Raw genomic sequence first — 7,923 nt, forward strand, 5'->3', positions numbered from 1 at the left:
AGATTTGCGAGTAGTTTATTCTATATATTACCCATAGGCATGTATTGATAAAAACTTGTTACATCAGCTGTCAATACTGTGACGGTTTAAAATTTCATGACCTCATCTTTTAATAGTTGTGACAAAGAATTCTTTGATGTGCGTTGCTTCGCAGACAATGAAAACAGTAGAGCAACTGGACCTAACTAGCCCATAAGGATGACGAAAACAGTACACTACTCCATTATTATTGCACCAACACTCTTGCAACTAAACTTGCATTGTCATTTCGTGTCATTATGTTCATGGATTTGTATTTGAAATCTTAATTTTAACACACTTGTGGTTTTGTGCCAGTGTATCAAAGGTGATTTAACAGATGATTCTGACACGACCAAGAATTGCAACTTTGCACGTTTGAGGTTGATATTTCGTTGGCTGATGCAAGGTCTACCACCATATATCGGCAGGCTGTTGGAAACTCAAACAACTAATCTACATACTGCTGTCATGAAAGGCGTTGTCCCTCAACGCTTAAACAAATCTCTATACTCAAACGACTACAGATTAAGTGATCTCGTAATCAATAATCAATCCCCCCAAAAGAAAATGAAGTGGGACTTGCAAGGTATACTTCTAAAGCGGACACCACTGTTATGACGCGAACAAAATCAACTGATGATACGTTCTTGTTACCTTGCTCGGCATTAAAGGACTGGCCGGCTCGGAGTCATGATGCTGTGTCTGAGTGGGGTATCCCAGATGAACTCAGTGGTATTGTATCTCAGTGGGCTGGCAAAATAGCCCGGACAAGTACAAACACACACATACACACGCACGTGCATGTGGACGTCACTATATAAGTGCAATAAACTTGGACGCGACGTTAAACCCAATTTATCTCACCCCAATCATTCGTGGGCGAAATATTTTCCCATTTTCCACACATACACGTATATACTACAAACGTGTCGTCATGCTTATCATTTGTGCTTGTTGAATCAAATCGGAACGCTATTTTGCCTTAAACATTGGAGCACTATGGTTTAAGTAGTGGTGTTTCTAACACTTTTGAGAAATGTGAGTCAGAATTTATGCTTGGATTGGCAGAGACAAACGAAGGTTATTTGGACAAGAAGTGTAGCTCAAGCGTTCGGTATACCGATGATCTTACATCATTCAATAACAGTGAAATAGCAAATTCATTTCCACTGATTTACCTAGCTGCACCAGAAATAGACGATACCATTGAGGCAATGATGACTTGAACTTTCCCTTTATGTTGAGCAATAGTCCTATTACTTATCCAGCCCTTGGTGTTGCAACTTTTGAAGCACAAGCGAGCATGCTCTTTGCACTAAGTTTTCAAAGAGCCACATCCGGCTCTTGCTCAGATGGTTTTTTTTAAACATTCAAGGCCTCTGTAAAACATTGAAAACGTGTTTTTGGTAGACATGTCGAGAATATGTCTAAATGTGACGCATTGGTGACTTAATAATGTCCGATGCAATTCCTAATTTTGACTGATACTGTATGTTACCGTCTTTTGTCATGTGAACGATTAACATGCGTTTGCATGTGTTTGTGACTTGTTTGTAAATACATTCTCCTGATACAGTCGGGAGCGTACAATCTACTCTGCTTTTCGCAGACATGTCTCGTTGCTACGGAAAGGGTTTCGTCGCTTTTATTATTAATACACATATCAGATCCTGTGGGAGACATTATCCCAGGTATTGCTAAAGACGACTAGAATGGGAATTGATAACAGGGACTATATATATATATAATACCAGAGTTCTTTGTGGCTGCTCAGGATATTTTAGTCCCATATATTGAACTTGTCTTTAATATTATTTTTGACACAGGTAGCTTTCCACATTCTTGGTGTACTGGCATAATAATTCCATTACATAAGAAAGGTGATACCCCCTTACCCAATAATTATAGAGGAATAACTTTATTGAGTGTATTTAGTAAACTTTATACTTCAATTTTAAATAACAGGCTATCCTTTTGGCCCAGTGCATATGATAAAATTGTGGAATCCCAAGCTGGTTTTCGGAAAGAATATAGTACAATAGACAACATTTATATTTTACAAGCAGTCATTCAGCGTTATTTAGCAAAAAAGCATGGCAAAATTTATGCATTATTTGAAGATTTTAAAAAGGCTTTTGACCTTGTTGATCGGTCTAAATTGTGGTCTATATTAATGCAGCAGGGTGTATCCACCAAGTTTTTACTTTCTTTAAAGTCTATATATAAGTGTGTTAAGGCTAGTGTAAGGTCAAATAATATTTTCTCTGAAGAATTTCATTGTCCTCTTGGCTTAAGGCAGGGATGCGTCTTAAGTCCATTATTATTTTCTATGCTTATAAATGAGTTGGCAATGGATATAGAATTATCTTGTTCAACAGGCATACAGCTTCATCCTGAACTTATCCAACTATTTTTGTTATTATTTGCAGATGATGTTGTTTTGCTTTCTGACACTGTTTATGGTCTCCAGAAACGTATTGATACGTTAAAATATTTTTGTGATACCTACCATTTGTGTGTTAATCTGGAAAAAACTAAAGTCATTGTTTTTAAAAAGGTGGTGTTTTATCAAAGTATGAGAAATGGAACTTTGATGGTTCCAGTCTTGAGTGTGTAACCTCGTACAAATATTTAGGTTTATCTTTTACAAGAACTTTATCATGGGGTAAACATGTTAAGGTTGCAGCACTACAAGCTAAGAAAGTACTATGTGGCATACTGAAATCTCTGTCCAACTTTAAGCCCATACCCTTTGATTTATTTTTCAAAATATTTGATACCAAAATTAGCCCAATTTTGCTATATGGAGCAGAAATATGGGGTCTGAGTCCTGAAATTTGTAATGATATTGAAAGTATCCACATGATGGCTTGTAAGCGCTTTTTAGGTGTTAAGGTCTCCACCTCAAATCACGTTATAAGAGGTGAATGTGGCCGATATCCTCTATACGTTTATGCTTATAAAAGAGTTGTTAAATATTGGTGCAAAATTTTGAAAATGCCAGAATCTAGATATGTAAAGAAATGCTATAATATGCAACTGCAAGCTGTAAGTAATGGTAAAGTAAACTGGGTTTCCAAAATTAGACACATAATTGTGTCAGCAGGATTTGGTTTTATATGGGATCAACAGTGTGTTGCAAATATACCTTTGTTCATAAAGGATTTTTTTGTGAGGCTAAAATTATCGTACCAACAAGACTGGCATTTAGCTATACATGAAAGTTCGAAATCATATTATTATTCTTTGTATAAGCAAACTTTTGGTGTTGAAATGTATATTACAAGGCTATCATGTGATAAATTTAGAAGTATTATGGCACGTTTCAGATGTAGTTCTCATCATCTAAGAATTGAATCAGGTAGACATAACAAGGAACCTAGAGAAGAAAGAGTTTGTACTGTCTGTAAACATGGTTATATCGAAGATGAGTATCACTTTATTTTAATTTGTGATTGTTATCAAGCTTTGAGGTCAGAATATATATCCTTGCATTATTATGAGTTCCCGACAAGACATAAGTACAATATTTTAATGTCATCTACCAACCCATTTACTGTTAAGAAACTAGCCATGTATATTCTGAAAGCTATGAAGCTAAGGCAAAGTCTGTTGGGATCTCCAACTCCCATTACCACACTGTAACCATTGTATCATGGGCCTATGGCCTACAATCCTTGCATTATTATGAGTTCCCGACAAGACATAAGTACAATATTTTAATGTCATCTACCAACCCATTTACTGTTAAGAAACTAGCCATGTATATTCTGAAAGCTATGAATCTAAGGCAAAGTCTGTTGGGATCTCCAACTCCCATTACCACACTGTAACCATTGTATCATGGGCCTATGGCCTACAATACATCTGAATAAAGTGAAATGAAGGACTAGTACGGTAGTCACTCACTTGGAATGATAGCTGGGTTGATCACCTTACATGAATCCTCACTCATGGTAGCAATCCCCGGGTCGCTCTTCCCATGATTCATTTCACTGTCGCCAGGATATAACAACAAATATCAGCTCAATAGTTGTGGGGTAACTAGGTCATCTACATGTATTAGTGTCGGGTTGTACTCACTGTGGAATTTACCTCTGTGTGGAGTCACATTAATGTAATACTCAGGGTGTGAAACAACGTGTTGATGCGCTATCGTGTATACAAATTCTTATCTGTTTGTTTTTTTATATATTTGTACGCTGTATAAATGATAAAGTTAATCTCGGACACGTACATACTGCCGCCTACTGTGCTCATAAACTTGGTGTTACCTTCAGGCTATAAGTGGATGCAGTTGCGTAGTAAAAATTGACAGTTTATTCTCATGCCATGAAAGTAACTAGTGTGAAAGATATGTTTATTTTGTGTTTACCATTGTCACTATTAAAAGTGGCAGACATCCTGTATAACAGTACAATCTACGCATGACATGAGTGATGAAGAGACAAAGTGAAATCATCTGAAAGGACTTTTTGATACTTTCACTTCAGAATACTTTTCAGAATCCTAAAAGTAAGTCGGCAGAAGTCGGCGTGCTTATACTGTGTGGCTTATTTTAGGTCACTCATGTATATTATACCAGACCAAATAAGCCGTTGACATACAGAATGGTGAATAATGAATGTCAATACTTCGTCATGGCACTCAGATTTTAGAAAAATGTGCATGTTAAACCAACACTGTCCGAGAAAGATAGCCAACACGACTATACTCCCACGGTAGGCCACCATTGTGTAAAATGACCTACTGGACCACCAGGAAATGAATTGTGATAACGCACCAGCTATGAGACTACACTGACATGCATGAGCACAATATATCTGTCACAGCGATCATATACCTACTTGCCTTTGTTCATGATACACTCGTCTATTACCGATGTGCTACTCTACTCTGATGTGTTGATGGGATTTAAATATTCATTATTTATATGAACAAGTAAGCATACCCATCTTATATCAAGGCCAGTAATATACGAGTCTTAAAATAACAAATACGTGGAGGCAACAGCACACATTGATATACTGATATCTGCAAATATCTGCATCGACAAGGAAGTGCATTACACAGTTACTCGGCATACCTAACTTGAGGTCACTGATATTCATGCATGAGGCTTAAACTAACGCACAAGCTATCATCGACTCCTCTGCTCAAAATACTGTACTGCCAGGATCTAAATTATGTTTTAGGAACAGAAACAATACGCAGGCACTATCCGTCATCGTCATGGGATGAACCCTCATTCGAAATAACAACATTTTTCGGCTGATAAATTTTAGGCCCACTCCAACTCGATCCAGTGAAACAAAGAAGGGGAATTCACAATTTCAATTACACCATGCATAAATGCATACAGCCATACTGACATGCATTACTTTCCATGCCAAAATACATGCATTCAACACCATGCATAAATGCCTACAGGTATACACACATGCATACAGGCATACACACATGCATTCCACACAATGCATCAATGCATACAGGAATACACGGATGCATTCAATACGATGCATAAATGCATGTACACATGCATTTCATACCATGCATAAATGCATGTACACATGCATTCAATACCATGCATAAATGCATACACACATGCATTCCATACCATGCATAAATGCATACACACATGCATTCCATACCATGTGTACATGCATACACATGCATTCAATACATGCATAAATACATGCATACCACACAATGCATACAGGAATACACGGATGCATTCAATACTATGCATAAATGCATGTACACATGCATTCGACACCATGCATACATGCACACAGGCACATGCATGCATTCCATACCATGCGTACAGGCTTAGACACAAGCATTCAATACCATGCATAAATACATGCATTCCACACCATGCTTAAATACACACAGGCACACGCATGCATTCAATACCATGCACACATGCATTCTATACCATGCATAAATGCACACAGGCAGACACACACACATGCATTCCATACCATGCATTAATACATACACACAGCCACACCATGCAGAGAGGCATACACACACATGAATTTCATACCAAGCAATAAAGGTATACGCACACATGCATTCCATACCATCATTATAATACGCATTATGATGTGATACATTTTTGTCATTATGCATGGTATCACCACGTATTGCCATGGAATTCGCCTTTTTGGTGTGGGAAGAGACGATTGTGATTTAACGCGTGTTGTGTTATGAAGTGTGGATTGTGATGTTTTTGGTATCGTGAAATAAACATTGCATTACATGCTCGATTATGAATTTAGCGTGGTGCCTCAGACGTGTCCAGGCCAACAAACCTGGTCTTGTCCTTTTTGATAAATCCAATGAAATCATTGATATTATGGAATGTTCTGCCCCTTTTGACACTAATGTGATTGACAAGATACAGGAAAAACATGGCAAATATGCAGACCTCGCTTTCGAAATATCACGCTTGCATCCAAAGTACCAGGTTGTCCGATTCCCCTTTGTTCTTGGTGCCTTAGGTTTGGTATCTCTTAATCTTTTGACTGACATTGGGAGAGTACCCGGGTTTGCTATCGGGACTACAGCCCTTCTGACAGTCTGGGCAATGTAGAATGGCTGCAGTGTTCTTGAGTCTTCACATTCAACGAAAAGTTTTGGGTAGGTTTGACTAGGCAGCGCTTCCTGGGAGAAGTCCCATTCGCTGTCTGGGCTGCGTGTAGAGGGGACAAGGGCCCTGAGCTGATGATGAGCCTAACCAGCCTGACTGTGCCAGGATCACCCAAACCCTCTTTGCAGCATATTCTATGTTGGTTGGTTTGTTGTTGTCTTCTCATCCTTACGGGTACCCACTGACTGCTGGTCAATTGTTTTAAGCCGAACAAACAAACCAAACAGTTGTGAAAGTGTTTTTTAAATATTATTTACAACATATTCTCTCTTCTTTTCAGTACGCTTCTCATATCGATAGTGACGATTTTCAATTTCAGTCAGGAAGAAGTCTTCTGAAGCCATCCTGAAAAAAACATTCACGGCAGCTATGAGGACATCGTTGTCGTCATAGCGCTTTCCCCGAAGGTGTTCTTTCAGTTTAGGAAACAGGTGGAAATCATCTGGTGCCAGGCCTGGCGAGTAAGGAGGATAAGGAAGCTCTTCTAACCCAGATTGTCGCACAGCAGCCGTTGCAAGTCGAAAGGTTTGAGAATAGGCACTGTCGTGAAGTGGTACAACTCCAACAGTCAGCATTCCTCAGCATTCCTCTCAGGAGATGAAGGAAATCAGCATAGCAGGCACCGGTAATTGTATTTTGACTTTCTAAGTATTCAACAAGAATCACTTCCTTTGCATCCCAGAGTACAGTGACCATAACTGTCTTCACTGATCTTGACACTTATCCCCATACACCTATGACGTGCAGTCAGGAATTTCTTGGGAAATACTTTTCACTAAAGTCAAAAACTTCAGGACTGCTCGGTACTCGTTCTTTTCCATTTATGTGCTCATTTGTCAATGATATATAAACAGACCAAATACGCTTGCAATGAACTACTCAAACAATGTACTACATTGACTCGTTCATGACCTATAGTTGAAAGTTAGGCTTAGAACGTTTTGACAAGCCATCGTACACGTACGTGTTGCCCCTCTTCACTCAGAATTGCTACACCTCTGTCGTTTAGTGGGAAGTGTGGACTTCAACAATTGTTAGAACTGACCAAGGATCCGGGAAGTATTCATCCTAAAAAACGTAATTAAAAATGACCGTAATGTATTGGATAAGATATTGGTACGGTCCAACTTGCCTTAGATATGCTTTAGCCCTTGCCCATTCTAAAAATGCACTTAGGTATTATTATCGTCTAGCATTGAGACAGGACACAGCCTTTTACTTCCTGGTTATCATGCTCACTCGTCAAC

The sequence above is a fragment of the Haliotis cracherodii genome, unplaced genomic scaffold (assembly GCF_022045235.1).
Source record: "Haliotis cracherodii isolate W230 unplaced genomic scaffold, xgHalCrac1.p SCAF_4, whole genome shotgun sequence".
Taxonomy (NCBI): domain Eukaryota; kingdom Metazoa; phylum Mollusca; class Gastropoda; order Lepetellida; family Haliotidae; genus Haliotis; species Haliotis cracherodii.